The following is a 15,885-nucleotide window of genomic DNA, read 5'->3' as shown; positions in this document are numbered from 1 at the left end:
ATTGCTATTCAACTGTAGTAGGTGGAACATCCATGAGAGAAATATGGGGGGCTCTTATTGCACTATTTGTTCTTGCAGACTTCATTCCAGATTCTATTACCATTGATAATTTAGAAATGGCAGTGTGCGTGTCAAACCTGTGCTCTATGATGATAAAACTAAGGCTGGTCATAGCATTAGTGGGATGTGTGCAGGACTGATATACACAACAGATAACCACTTTGCAGCAGGTTCTGCCTGGAGTTATTTATTCATTACTCTACTGTTGCTGCTGGTAACATCCACTTTTCAAAGCAGTACAATGGGAGCCAATCTCCAAAATCGCTGTGTGGCTGTTGGACTTGTAGGGCCTCCACTTTGACTTGGTTGTATTTTCTTATGATTTCCATTTTGCAGATCCCTCTCACATGCTCGGCAACAGACCCTGGCAGTGGAATTGTTTTCTCCTGACAGCTTCAGGAAGCGTGGCAGGCAGGGTCACTTAATTTGGCAAAAAGTCTTTTCCCAATGGCTGGATAAACTGTTGGAATTCTGTTCTCCCGACTTTCATGGCAGGTTTAAGGCGGCTCAAGCTTCCCATCAGGAAACCCATTTGCATCTATCAGCATCTCATGCACGCTCATTAAAAGGCCACCTCACTAGAATTAAGTCATCTCTCCAAATTAAGTTCCCTGCCAGCGAAAATTTAGAACATTCAGTGTTATGAACGTATACAAGTGGCGTGCACCAGGTGAGCTTCACTTCTTCCATGACTTTGAGGTCCAAAGATGTTGCTTTCTCCTTCCTGGGGACCTCGCATAACTTCACTCAAGTGCTGTTAGCAAACACGCACTGAGGCTGGACAGGGAGACAGGCGAAGGCTGGAAGGGGGATTAGGGTGGAAGGGTTGAGTGAAGGCTAGACAGGGGAGGCAAATGTAAGGGCGAAGAGGGTGGGGAGAGTGCTCGGGGAAGGGAGTGGGGAGAATTGTTCAGGGAAGGATGGGGAGAATGTTTAGGGAATGGGTCGGGAAGGAATGTCTGAGAAAGTGGGGGGGGGGGGTATATCTTAGAGTGCGGGGTCAGTGGTGTTGACAGTGGGGTCCTAAGGATAGAACTCGGGGTACTGGTGATAGGAGGGAACAGTCACAGTCAGAGGTGGGGTTAGGATGTGGTAGGCTGGCAGGTCCAGGGTGAGGGTCTGGTAGCTGGAAGTCTCATGAGGATGTGGGTCACAGAGAGGGACTAGACAGGTGGCTCGTATAACGGTAGAAGGCACAGCCAGGGTGGAAATGGGAGCGGTAAAGGGTGTTGGCTCTGAGAAGAGGGAAGGCATGTGGAGGTGGACCGTGATAGGGTTCAGCGTAATGAGGAAAGCTTCAAGGGTGACAGAGGGAAGAGGAATGGTGATATTGGATGGGTCTATGTTGATGGGGAAAGTTACTGGGTAAGAAGGGGAGGGTAGAAGGCAGTGGACTGAGTTTGAAACGTTATACATACCATTTTTCCAAACTGACTGTGACCATACAGTTAGTCAGGCAGTGAGATCCCTCAGGTGGGAGTAGGGCCTTTTCTGGTGGGTCAGCACAACTGGCAGACTAAAGAGACACAGTAATAATTATGAGGTAACTGGGTGTCAAATGTGCTCACTTGTGTTCTCCTCTCTATGATGAAACCCACATTGCAACAGCTTTTTTCCTGACTCATGGGTCTCATAATATCGAGATCCCAGCTGCTGTTCATTCTGTGTCATTTGCCATCGCTGCAGTCAGAGGCAGAGATAAAGGGAGGGAGGGTGGTGGAATGACTCGAAGGGGCACAGCTGGTTGACGGCAGCCAACTCGCAACTTCAAACCTCCATCCTCCTGGGCGAATGGTCATGGCTGACAAGGGCTCATCAGGTGGGTCTTGTATACTGCCAAAGCAATGGTCTCTCTACAGAGTTTAGAGGATAGTGGAGACAAATGGGTGAATGTCCAAGTGAGGCTTCTTACTCCTGGCTCTCATCACCCTGGTAAAAGAACAATGTACCCATATATATTAGTGTATGAATGGGAGAAACACCGATCTCTGGTCCTCCAGGATGTCCTTTATCTGGAAGGGGTGGGGATGCCACAACTAGATGGAGGCCAGGTGACGAACTTAGCACTTACCTGCTGACTTTCAGATGGAGGAAAACCTGTAAAAGACATGCTTACTCACTGTATCACTTAAATTTGTTCACACATCTACTGAAGCATTGATGATGCAGGGAACCCTGCGTTGGTAATGGCTCTCATCGAGATGAGGAGCAGGAGGGCACATCATCCGTTGGCACAGGGCCAAGAGGAACAAGGCCCTGAGCAGCAAGAGGCAGCGGGGCCTCTAGAAGGTCAGGAGGCTGGTGAACATGGACCTCTGCAATGGTGAGCATTGGCCTGACCATGGGTGTATCGCTGGCAATGCTTTTATTTAGGGATGAGTGAAAAGCAATGCTGGAGACACCCATGTATGTTCCAGGATGTGGTTGCTCACATCTGCCTGCTTCTCAAGTCAAGCTGCGGCTGCAAGGACTCTGGAGGAGTAGTGCAGAGCTCTGGCCTGTAATCGGTGAATGTCTGTCTGGATGTCCTTTAAAAATGGTGCCAGGACCTTCAACCCCATGAGGTAACAGCGGAGTGGCTGACTTCCTACCTGCCCCACTGTTATTCACTGATCACCTCACTGATGCATAATTTATGAGCTCAAAAGCAAAATATCACGTGTGTTCACCTGCCCCACCACCCAGCAGGAATCATGCCAACTTTCCTGCCTGCCACCAGCCTTCGTCTCCAGAATGAAAATTCCACCCAGGTGTCAATCTGTGTGGGAAAGTTTGACTGTGTCTCATCAGAAGATTCTCCTCATCTGAGGGGTCTTCTTCTGCTGATTGTGCTTGTTGAGAAAGACCTAGAGGAAAGAAAAGAGGGACAATAATTAGGGCGACACAGAGAGGCTGGAGAGGAGCAGATGACAGGCATCATAATTAATTGAGCATTTTTTTGAGGTTTATGAATAATAACAAGGTAATAATCAGGGACTATGACCTGGCCTCGATCTCCTATTTTCACAGATCACGAGTGACCACTGAATTTCTAATGCTTGCTGCTCTAGCTCGGAGGTTCATAATATTAGTTGATCCTCTCCTGGTCTTATTTCTTTCCCTTGTGTTGTGTATCATTTAATCTTGCAGCAAGAGGGGGCGTGAATTAATGAGTAACTACTACAAAGGAGAATGCACATCTGTGGGACTTCTGCTTCCATGCTGAGAGGAAGAAGATGTAAGCACGTGGGGAAGTTTTGAATGGAAAGTACTGGAGGAATTTTAACTTGCCCAGAATATGCAGGAAAATTCATAGGGGGAGAGGGGGTAAAAATATGATAACTGACCCCAACCTACTGCAAATATGCCTCCTAACCATGATGGGTTTGGAGGCATTTGAGTAACCTGCTTTCAAGAAACTTGTCTTTAATCCTATTTTTTAATTGAGGCTGTGTTCTCCAGATTTTCAGAGCATAATTAATGAGCTCATTTGAATTTAATGATTGTGGAGGAAGATTGTGCAGGGTTATGGGGACAGTTGTAGGGGAATAGCAGTAGGTGCATTGTTCATTCAGAAAGCTGTCACATCTAATGTTCTTGTGTTCGAGGTGTTGTGCGCTTGATGGCTGAAGAACATCTCACTCCAGCCACAGTTCAGTGTCAGAAGGAACTAAAACTCGTGCAGCAATGTCCAGCTTAAAACATGTTTTATGTCTGATGACAAAAATTTCAGCACTCCAACAACTTCCTGTTGACCCTTTAATCTTGCCCAGGAATGGCATCTTTAAATTATTAATATGTTTAACTTGTTGGATTTTGCTAGTGTGGCAATCTGACATGTAATATACCTTTAAGAAGAACGTTATAATGGAAGATCTTAGTATTCAAAAGCAGACTAGTGTGGGCTACCTTAGTAGTCAGTGGTGAACAGTCTAGAGTTAGAGTCTGTAAGGTAGAGACAAGGTTTGAGTTGTAAGCACCCAAGTGTAGCTGCCGAGTTCCTTTGTAAATAAATAGAATTTGTTCTACATAAAAATTGTCTGCTGATCCACTCTGCCTTTGGTACCAACTCAGCCATCCTTAAACAAGCATGCAACACGGATCCATTAGTCCAACTAAACTAGTGACCAGGATCCAACAGCGAGAGTTTTTTTCTTTTTGTTTCTGGAGAGTAAACTCCTTGCCACAACACTGCTTTAAAATTATCTATCTTGTTCCAAAAATTACACTCGGCAGTTTTGGTGGGGTAATCTCCACATCGATGCTGCCTTTTCCCACCACACCAATAACACTTGGTTATGGCAGTTGCCATGCTCTCTTCAGGCTTCCCCTGTTACTCTGAAACTTAAAGATTTTGGTCATTCTTTGCAAATGAGTCTCCCTGTCACCTCGAAGTACTGAACGCTTCTGTTTCTTAACCTCAACTTACCTGGTCAACTGAACAAAGTCTGGCTAATGTTAAGTAATCCCTTGACTGCAAGAAGTCCAACAAGTTTTTGCCTAAGATTCCAATAACTCTTCTATCTTGAATGAATCCTTCCTTTAAGTTGCATACTCGCATTCTGCCAGTCGGTATAGATCATTACCAAACAATGCTTTCCCCCAGTTCCTTGGTGCACTGTTAAACTTTGCCCACTCAACAATGGTATTTATCCTGAGATTGAAGTAAGCATTGACTGACCTGCTCCTGGCTCAGCTTTTTAGTGAGTCCCGATGTGATGCAGTACTTGCAAATCTTTTGTGCCAGTTTAGCCACGCTTCAGCTTGGTTTGGACCTGCAACTTGTGCAAAGCAACCTGGTAATGGCAATGACTTCTCCATTTTTCTTCTTTTTAATCTGCTGCTTGTCCACGTGCTATTCAGTCACTGGCTGTTCATTTTCCTGCTCTCTGTTTACCTTCTGCTGCCATTTAATGTTGTTGCATTTGAGGTGTTGTTACTGACTATTGTTGTAGTCCTCTGAGGTCGGGTTTAACATCAAGTCTCTTCAAAACATAACAATCTATGATGAAACTTCATCTATGCCATGAGGCTACAAGAGAGAACCAGATCATGATAATCATGTGATCTAACACCACTTCCCAAGAAGTGAATTGTGAATTGTAACATTTATATATGCACATTAATCCTTTACAATACAGCACATACACGATGGGCCAAGTGGACTCCTGCCGTGCTGTAATGAGTCTGTAGGCTACATTTCCCAGGGCTGTCAGCTCCAGCAGTTAATTGCTTCTTAAGCACTGCTTATGGGACAGGAGGAGCAGGAGTGACCCCTATCCTCAAAAACAAACCTGCCATGATTTCTCCCTTCCATGTAATTGGCTAACCCCAACCATGATTGATAGACTCCTTCTACAATCTCTCCATCCATAATCTCTCTCTGTGAGCTCCACTTATGATCTCTCGATCCCTCCTCGCTGCTGTGTTCTGAGCCCCATCATTCAAGCCCCAAACTCCTCTGTCCCAGTGATGTTTGGCTGTAACTTGCTGCTGATTTTCCCACCCATAACTCAGCCAATCTCTCATTCTGGCCAACTGCTGGGTGGGAAACAGGGTTAAAAATAATGCTAATGAGGTGCTGCTGTTAAATTTGGCATGGCTTCCATGTGCCTGGCATTTTGGGGTTTCCCAGCCACAAACACATGCTCCACATCCTCCCTACCTACCCATAAACATCAGAATCTAGGTGTCTGGAATGTGAATAGAGAAAGGTACGTTGTTGATCCTGCAAAGATTACAAAGTAAGAAAATTCTGCAAGTAAGTTGCTTTGAAAGAAGCAAGAGAGAGGAGAGGGTACATTTGTAATGATGCTAAGAGGTGATACAATATATTCTTATGATAGATGGTGATGGACGTGATGGAAGGAATTATTAAGCATTTTGGAGGTGGGGAAAAGGACTGTTGCCATGTGAAATTGACATTTATGGAGTAGCAGTAAGTTGTACTCACCCCTCCATACCAAATGGTGAGTAGTGGTGCAAGTGGTGGGGATTTACAAAGATTATTAAAATTAGGCTGACATCAGGAACTGTCGTGAGGTTAAATGGTGTCTTATTATTATTCCACTTGGCATTTTCCCCAAATAAAAATTCTTGGTTCTGTAACTTAGGCTCTGCCTCTACTTTTGGAACTATATGTCAACATGTCCCAAATTTGAAAAAAGGAATAGGATGGCTGGGGGTGGGGGGAAACAAAAGAAATTTGGAGGATGAAAATAGCACCGCCAGGAAAAAGTAATGGAAAGAACTTACATCTTTAAAGAATCTTTTCAAATCTCTCTCCATAAAAATAGTTACTTTGAATAGATTTTTTTTGATGTTGATGATCATGGCAACCATTTTTCATATAGACAAATGTTACAAGCAACAAGGAGATGAAGGACTAATTAAACAGTTTTTGGTGACATTGCTTGAAAAAAGATTGCTGGCCAGGACAGTGCTGGGGCTCCCTTTATTTTTAAATAGTGCCTTGGAATCTTTACCATCCACCTGAACAGAAGGCATGTCCTCACTATAACATCTCTGCCATTGGACAGCAACTCCAACAATATGTGGCTCTCTCAGACCTGCGATGTCAGCCTGGATAATGCACTGAAGCCTGGGGTGTGCTCTCACTCCACAAATTATTCAATTTGAAAGTGAGTGTACCATCAAGTGAACCAAGAGGAAACATAATATCTGTGTGGATTTCTCAGTAGCTTCATTTTGAAATTTTTATGCCTGGCATTTTTGTGTGTCGGATATTCATGTGCATAAAAAGTAAATCTCTACGAAAGAAAAACAATAGATCTATTAAATTATACCTGATCTATTTTGCTTGTCATTCTGCCATAGACAGGCTTGAGAGTAGTAGCCATCCCATCCTCATTCCTCATTTATAATGGTAGTAGTAGTGACCTGCCTAAGGTCAGGTCCTTTGTTCATTTTTCCATGCCATATGCTTTCCTCTTCAGTTGCTCTCATTTTCAATTTCAGTGAGCAATGTGATTAGGGAAAAGAATATATGAGGTGGGTTTCTGGTTGCCTTCCTCATGTGTGCATAAGGAAACACAAGTCGTCTTCCCCGAAGGTCCTCTGCCTGTAAGCAGCTGTTGTCCCTTGAGATTCTAGATGGTCTACCATCACTGCCAAAAAATTCACTTGTTCCATCATTGCCCATGGCTTGTAATGCTGAGAATGGGTCTCGTACCTGGGCCTCGGGCAACTCACAAAAGAGCAGGGATGACCATCTTCTGAGGTCTCAAATGACCCTGTGATTCTACCAATTACCGTGTTGGTGGGTGCTAGAAAGCCAAAAAATTGGCTGGAGAACAAGGATTTTTTTTCATTGATAATATGCAAATGCATGTTAGGGCAGAGTGTAATACTGTTTTCCCATGAGTGAAGAGACGTGCTAAAATCGTCAGGTGACTAAAATTGGGTAATAAAAAAAATCTTAATTGTTATTTTCGAGCAGTACAAATATATATCAGGGCGGAATGTAATACTGTAGCTCTACCTCTATTTCATAATGCCAGCCCACGCCCTCTAACTGTGTCAAAACTTCAACCAAGGAGAATAAAAGGCGACTGCAGCTTGTGAAGACAGCACGAGATTTTAAAAAGGAGTGGATCATAGTGTACTTGCACTGTGTTGTCAAATTTTACTGCCGATTCGCTCTGAATTGGAACTATAGCGCCGCAAAAAAAAAACACAAGTGCATTCAATAACATACAACGTGAATAATTATAGTAAAAATAGAATTTAGGAAAGATCGAGGTCAGACACCAGAAATGTGACTGTCTCTTTAAATTTTCTGGCTGGATGGTGCGGTTCCAGCCAATTGTAGAGAAGGTGTAGAATGCTGGGAATGTTAAGTCAAGCCTGGCTGGGATAAGCTGAATGGTGAAGGAGTGAGGAGGGATTCCCGAGGTAAAAAAAAATTCTCTGAAGAACCGGTTCTTATTTTGTGCTCGTTTTTTTTCTCTCTGCCCCTCAAGGGGATGACCACATTCGGGTTCAATGCGGCTATTGCTGAGTTTCTTTTAAGCAACTAGAATCCTGGTGTGTGACAGAGCTGAGGGTTTTTTTTACATTTTGAACTGGGCTTGTAGTGTGTGACGAGACAGATGCAATGATTGGAGGTGAGCGACTGGCTTTCATTCTTGCAGCTTCCAGGGAAGGCGAGACATCTTTTGTAAATCAAGGCAGCGGAAACGTGACATTTTTGCTTTTGTGCTAAATACAGTTTCACCAACGTTTCAGTGCGTATTTTTCTTCAGCAGAAGGCCTCAAAATGCCATTTATGTTAGATATATAGTGCAATGCCAGGCTAAAAGGAGTGCAGCAAACGCCCATTGTCAGAATAAATGGTTGGACATCGCGGTGCTTTTTAACGTGTCTGGGGTCGCCGTTGCTATATCTCTTTTCTTCCGTTTTTTTGGGGGGGGAAAAAATCATTTGCTTAAAAGTAACTAAGGTTTAATGAACGTATTGATTTCTAGGCGGTTTCCCGGGCACAGCCCTCTCCATCGACTATGGTGTTTGATGGGTCCGTAGAATCTGCTGCCTCTACCTAACCTGGTAATGTGGCTGGTGGGAGATATTCTGATTGACGTTTTCATGGACAATTCAGCAAGTTTAAAAAATAGAGATCCAGCTTGTTTTGGCCAATCGACGAGGTCGGGGTTGGCCATGTCAAGTTTGGCTGCAATCTCGATTTTTTTTTTGGGTGAGCCCTCCTTTTTTTGAAAAAAAGGCATTCCAGTCAATGTTGGCTTTAACCCATTGAAGTCTTTCCCTTTTTAGCAACATTTATGGACTGTCATTCCAATATCGCCTAATCGATCAAAGATGCTTTGTATTTTTTTTCAAATGTGCCTTTACGTATAGGGGATGTTAAATCAAACATGAGACTCTTCCTCGTTTAGCAAGTGGTCGCTGTTTAACATTTTGCCGTGGAAATATTTCCCGAGTCTATTTTTATTAAGTATTTCACTGACGTGATTTTTTTTCTTAGGCATGTGAAAATCTTGTGATGCCAGAAGAATGGCTGGCAGTCATTGGGAGCCTGGATGTTCATACTGCATCACTCATAAAAATCACTATTGGTTGTATACAAATAATTTTAGTTGTTAGTGTTTTTAAAATAATATAATTTCATGATTTTATAACAGCCCAGTTTACTGGCGCACAATGGCATCTGTTTCAGTTGTGAGTCCTTACTTTGGGCATGACTGACCCTAGCGTCAACATATGCCAAATAATTAAATGCTGCTAGTGCAGTATCTTAAATTGTGATACCACAACCACTTGAATTAAAGTTACAAAAACATTAAAGTTATTTGGGTTGGCAGGATTGTATGCAGTTTTTTTTTTAATGTACTGGGATCTGGACTTGTATCTACTCCCAAATAGGTAGAGTGAAAATCTCTCCTAATGACTGTAAAGTCCTAAAATACAAGTCTGATCAATTCCATTCTACTTCATAGTGATGAATCTATAATGCACAACTTTCCATTTTTTAGTGTTAATTGCCAGCCTGGCTCAGAGCTTGTAGAAGCTATGGGGTGCCGGAGATGGAACAGTGGGACTGTGTGCCATGCTGCGTAAAAGAAGCTGTACCTTGTATCTAATTTATACTTACTTGTGGGGATATATATTTTGGGGGCTAACGATAAAAAAAATTCAATACCCCATCACTGTTGTTAAGCTCAAAAATCATCAAACAAATTGCATAAAATCTACCACAGCGCCAGATATACTCGTAACCAAGGCAACATTGTGTGCACTGCTGTCACAGCCCGACATATTGTTCTTGAAAATTGCAATGTGAGTTCTCACTATTGCCACGCAACTTAACCTTCTGTCTTTTTTTTTAAAACAAATGCTACAAGGCATAGAAAGTGAGCTTTTATTTCAAAGAACTAACTGAAGAAATATACAACATTGGAAAGTTAATTTTGCTAACTTTGGCTCATGGGAACTTTCCAACTCAAAGCAATACCACTGGATGCAAACACAACCATATAAATATATTAAATGACAAATCCACTGACATTATCGATATAAAATAATTCTGAATGAATACAGGTCTTGCATAATCACAATATCATTCAGATTTGTACTTGTAGCTTTCATTCCCATTGCAAACTGAATTGGGATATGTTATCCAGGAGAGATGCTGAAATTAAGCTAAAAGTATTTTTAAAAACGGAAACGGACAACTCCTTGAGGGTGAGTCAGCCTTTGCTGGTTAAAGTGGCATCGATGAATGCCTAGTGCAGATTTTGTATACGCCCCTTGGAGAAATATTAAATGGTCGGGAGGACACTTAAGAGAATGAAGTAATCATAACAGATACAAAAGTGGTAAACTTGAGCAGGAACCCTTTACAAAGTGAGTTTGGATTGGCTTATATTTTTGAGTTTTTTTTGCTACCTATAGTAGGTGAGTGACAGTGACATGAAATAACTTGTCCCCTGTTGCATACCTTACCTGTCCCACTCATGGAGAATTGCCTGACATCCATCTGTTTCAGATGTATGTCATTCAAAAATGTTAGGTTAAGATTTCCCAGATGAGTAATTGGGTAAAAGCAGGAAATGGTTTCGTACTGAGCCATGCTGACAAATAAAGTTCCAGGGTTCATCTTGGGCCTTCCTGTACAAATACGGTTAATCTCAGCTGGGTCAGTGATTGGACACTGCAGTTGGTCACAATATTTCCAGTTAGAAAGGTAAAGAGGCAGCCAATGTTCTCAACCTTGATTGCGATCTGCTATTTTGTATATACTATGAAAGTATGTGGCTGTGTAACTGTGTAAGGACAGGATTGGGCTTTGCTGTGATGATGCACTTTGTTCAAATGTCTGCTGTTTGTCACTGGGTAAGTTCGTGGATGAGGAATGGTCAAACTAGGGGTTTTGGCTGTGTATCCAGTATTCCTCTTAACCTTAATCTGCTCATTTTTCCTACACTGTTCTGCTGCTGTTTCTATAACAACAGCAAAATGGATACACCCGTGTTTGTGTTGCTATGGGTATCACTGCTAGTTCAGTGTGCAGGGCCATACGAAGAAGGCTATCTGCATTGAGCACGTCAATTGACTCACACCCGGCCATTAGCACTGTGTAAACAGTCCCTAGGAGAATGAATGAGTGTTCAATGTTGATTGGCTAACCATTTTCTATTATTCCCTTCATCTGTGTGAGGTGCTGGGCTTCCACCAAATATTCCTTAGCAGTTGTGATCAGGAGCTAGCTGTGCAAGGAATCATTTCATGTACAAAGACACATATGATGTAAATATTGTTTTAAAGGTACATAATGCAAGACAATTTGAGAAAAATACTAATGCTGCCATTGAAGCAGCTGAAAGATAAATGGGAAATTGTGGTAGTGATGGGAAAAGTTTTTGGGAACAAGTTTAGGTCTTTTAACACCTTTTGGCCTGCTGCATCATTGACTTAGACCATGGCTGATCTGCGTCTCAACCCAATTTTCCTACCTTTTGCTTCATATCAGTTTTCTCAGTCTTGAAAACTGAATTTTTTGGGAGCAAGTACTAAATTTCTACTCTGAGGGAAAAAGTGCTTCCTGATTTCACTTCTGAACGATCCAGCTCTAATTTCAAGATGTTCCCTTGTTCTGGATTTCCCCCAACTAGAGGAAATAATTTCTCTGTCAGACATGATTTGACCTTTAACAAAGCCTTGTGTTCTCTCTTTGATCAGCTCATTTGTTCAAATGCCTACTCACTCTATCCCTAATGATAGATTCAAGTAGCTTCCCCAGAACTGATGTTTTACTGTCAGGTCTATACTTAATGGTTTCTCTCCCACTCTTTTTTAAAATAATGGAGTGCCTTTAGCAAATGTCCAATCTAACAATTCCCAAATCAAGAGGTCTTTGAAAGATTATGACTAATACTTCTGTAATTCTCTCAACTACTTTTGATACGCTAGGGATGGAAACCATCAGGTTCTGGAGATTTATCTGCTTGAAGTTCCATTATTTTCCCCATTAGCATGTTGTTACTTAAAATATAAGTTCCTCTCCTTGACTTATTTTTAGTTTCCCCTATCACTGGTATTTTATTCTCTTTTGGTTTTCACAATAGTGGTAAACTATTTGTTTAAGAAATCTGTCATTCCCTTGTTGTCTATTCAGTATCAGCTAATGAGCCCACATCTCTCTTGGTCACTTTCTTACTCTTATATTTATGCTTTTATAATATTGCTAAGTTTTTTTTGTATTCCTTTATTACAGCTCTTTATATTTTCTTTGTGTTCCTTTGTTTTCTGTGTTTTCCCAGTCCAGTGGATTACACTGGCATAGGTGTGAGCCATTTCAATCAGTTTTACGCTCCACTGTATCTTGCCATGAGTTGACAATGATGACACATTAAAAATGTATTTAATTGATGATAAAGTGCTTTGGGTCATGAAAGGCACCACATAAAAGTTTTTTTTCTTTCTTTAGAAGTATTTTTCAACTATGTAAATTGTTTGTCCATCACGAAGAAACTATGACAGTCATTTTTAATATGTCGGTAATGATTGTGTAGATCTGTGTCTCAACACTTTGCTGCTTGTGTCTTTTGTGTTGATCTGTACAAGTGGTTTTTGGATGTACAGATAAACTATATGATTGAAAATTAAAAGATGAATAGCTTCATGTTTTGTGGCTTTTGCCCACATGTTGGGCTATGTTTCAGAATAGTTTGGAACCTGATTTGAGTAATGGCTTGCAGAATGTTAGACCTTTGTTGTACCCCTGGGGTTTTGTTCCCAGTTAAGATGAATACCTTCATAACTCCGAAGCCCTGTGAACACCAGTTATGAGCGTGTTGCTTTAGTGATTGCTGGCATTTCACAAATGTGCTGCATTATTTTAGATAACTGAAACAAACTGCTGTTTTGACTAGTGATAGTTTGAAACTGTTTATGCAGAAATAAAATAATTCCATTCCTTTTGTGCAACCCACTGGCACTGAATGGAACACCATTTGCATGTTCATGGAAAACTAGTAGAAACAGTGGAGCAATTTGCTTATATGGATTATAAAAATATTTTGAGACAATATCGTAGTCCTTTTTTTGAATGGATGGATGCATGTTGAAGAAATCAGTAACTTTTAACTTTACATTTACTACTTGCTTCGGCCTTTGCCAGATGTAGGATATTCTGAAATTGTGTCACACTTATTGTACTTGATTTTTCATTGGCTTCCAATCATCTCTGCGATTTTTCTCGGTAGTGGAAGGTAGAGGCTCGATTTCAGTGTTGTTGCCATCATCATTGTTTTGAGAGTTTGGATTCGTTACAATTGTTAATAGGATCCAAGCTGGGTGGTGGAGCAGAAAACAAGGCATAGAGCTTTTCTTTATTGACAGTTTATTCACTTGTTAATTCTCACAGCTATCTCCCATTTATAGACTTTTTTTTTGAATAAAACAGATGATCAAACTTACAAAAAAGTTGGGGTAAACAGGCCCTAATGGGGCACTGTAACTAACACAAAACATCAAAGGGAACTTAACAAAATCAAATCAAAACATAATTTTCAGGGATGATGCAATCCAGCCCCTGTGGTGCCCACTGATCACAGAAGGCCTCTGACATACCAGTGGACATTGTGTGCTCTCTCTCCAGTGCTACCAGGCTGTGAACAAAGCAGTGGTAGAGGAGCAGACAGTTGGGTCAGACGACCCCTCCCCGACAGCCCACTGCCTGGACGTGTTGATGGCTCAGGAGCAGGCTTACAAGGAGGTCCTCCTTCCTCTCCGCCCTCCTCCGCACCGGATGGCCAAAGATCAGGAGCGTGGGGCTGAAGTGCAACCAGAAATTGAGGAACAGCCCATCAAATAGTGAAAAAGGGGCTGCAACTTCCGACAATCTACATACATGTGGAACACGGACTCGCCTTGGCTGCAGGAAACACACGTGGCCTGAGATTCCGTGAACCATCTTAACCTACGGTTGCGTGGTACTGCTTCATGTCAGGTCCCCGATGGAAAGCAGGAGGACTCCCATGTAAAGAGCCCTCTACTGGGACCTCCCCCACTGCCAGGTTGCAGATCCCCAAGTTATAGCCTCTTTTAAAAGGATGGATGATCAAATAATAATCAAAGGGGGTGACAGCCCTGGTAGGGTCCCCTAGTTATGTGCTCAAAGACAGTACCCATCACCTGTTTCTCCTGGCCTTAACAATGTAATTGACAAGACATTAACATCATTGGCCTATATTTCTTCATCTGTCATCTTATTATTGCCCCATTGGTTATCGATATTTAGCTATGCATTGATGGTATCAGTATCTAACTCTACTCCAAGGAGGATTTTTTGTCACTGTTTGCCAGGCACGGCTGGATATGTAGATTCCCTCTTTCACGTTGAGTTTTTTCGGGCAAATTGTCATGTTGCCTTTACTGTCCATCCATTCTCTTGATCGGTTCTCTTAAGTTAAGCTTTGAAGGTTGGTATGATCCCTTGGTCAAAGAGTTGAATTTTTGAGGTCATTTTTTTCAGTAGATAGGAACATTAAATGGGTCTGGCTCATGATACCAGGTTGTATGGGGGTGGGTGTGCAGAGCAGTTGCCAAGCAGCCTTTGGTAGTTGGTTCTGAAGATGTTTTCTGAAGTTTGGTATGAAATTATGTTGGAACCAGTCTTCAAAAATTGATAAGGTCATCTAGGCTTTGGTGTTAGGAGTATTGGCATGGTAGTGATTTTCAACTCAAACTATGAAGGGAATCAGCTTGTCGACCAGTTTTGTTGCAATGAGGGAGGAATGTCAAGCTTGTCTTTATCTGTTTAAAGCTGGGCCTTTTGTTGGTGTTCTTTGTTGACACTGTTGTCTTTGGTAATATTTTGTAGTATAAGGCCATCCAATCACAGTTAAAGATTTGTTCTTTCATGGATCCTCCTACGTTTAACACCTCTAACTTGGCAAAAAGTCATGTTACTGCTAGGTTGCTTACAGACCATTGTTCTGTTATAGCAACTTACAAAATGCTGTGCCAGTTCTTAAATATTTCTAACCATCCTTTGCAGGCTTAACATTGTACTGGGATGCTGGTACCTATATTTTTCATGGCAAAACTTCCTACCCTGAGCTTGAACACCAGGATTGGATATGGATACGCCTTTGGCTCTCTGGGTGAACTATGTGTACATGGCCTAGCTGAGACATGTGTTGTCAACATTTCAGACTTTCTTTCTTGGCCATCTTTGTCCATCTCAATCAACACCCTTCTCTACTTCTCTTCATCTTTAACCCATCCACAGAAGTGTTGATTCAATGATCCTCATTCTTTTGGAAACAACAGATAATTGCTTAGCTCCTTCCTTTATTGGGTTGATGATTTTCAGCTTCTTGGGGAAGGTATAAAATATTTTCTTTTGTGAGTCAGTAGAGGTGATATTGCGTTGATCATTATATAGAGATCAATAAAGTACAGAGAGCCCTATCCTAAATTTGACTCATATTTACACGGATAAAAATGATGTTCACTTGCAATGAGAAAAATTTCACAGACTAAGCCCCTCTAATTAGTCACAAGGCTGCCATCTCATGTAGTTAGATTTAGAATCAATGTTTAATTGTCAAAAAGTTATTAAAATAACAATGAAAGTTTAGTTGGTAATCCAGCAGTTAGTAAAGAACACGGTTTGTGAAATTAAATATATTTATTTGAATTAATTTTTTCATGTGAAGTGTGACCTGAAATTATTAAATTTAAGTTTAATTTTATTGATTTGCTTGTTGGGTGGTGATATTTTGAAAGGGAAATTTTTGGGGTCCCAGACGTTATACATATTTTGTGTTATAGTGGGGTCCAGTGTATCTGATCTGTAGGTAG

General features: G+C 41.5%; 1 protein-coding gene across 5 annotated transcripts in view; it reads left to right on the top strand.

Annotated features, from left to right (window-relative positions):
• Window positions 1-7,912: 7,912 nt before the first annotated feature.
• Window positions 7,913-15,885, top strand: part of LOC121280155 (ERC protein 2) — an 859,042-nt gene continuing 851,069 nt past the window's right edge. For 4 of the 5 annotated variants that reach the window (XM_041191852.1, XM_041191854.1, XM_041191850.1 and 1 more), the window contains exon 1: window positions 7,913-7,953. The gene's annotated coding sequence lies outside the window, so the exon portion shown is untranslated. Of the gene's footprint in view, window positions 7,954-8,133; window positions 8,166-15,885 lie in introns of those variants that run through there. The other variant, XM_041191851.1, reaches the window with a different exon arrangement.

Source organism: Carcharodon carcharias, chromosome 7, assembly GCF_017639515.1.
Source record: "Carcharodon carcharias isolate sCarCar2 chromosome 7, sCarCar2.pri, whole genome shotgun sequence".
Taxonomy (NCBI): domain Eukaryota; kingdom Metazoa; phylum Chordata; class Chondrichthyes; order Lamniformes; family Lamnidae; genus Carcharodon; species Carcharodon carcharias.
Note: the sequence above shows the minus strand (reverse complement) of the source record. Positions and strands in the feature narration are given on the sequence as shown.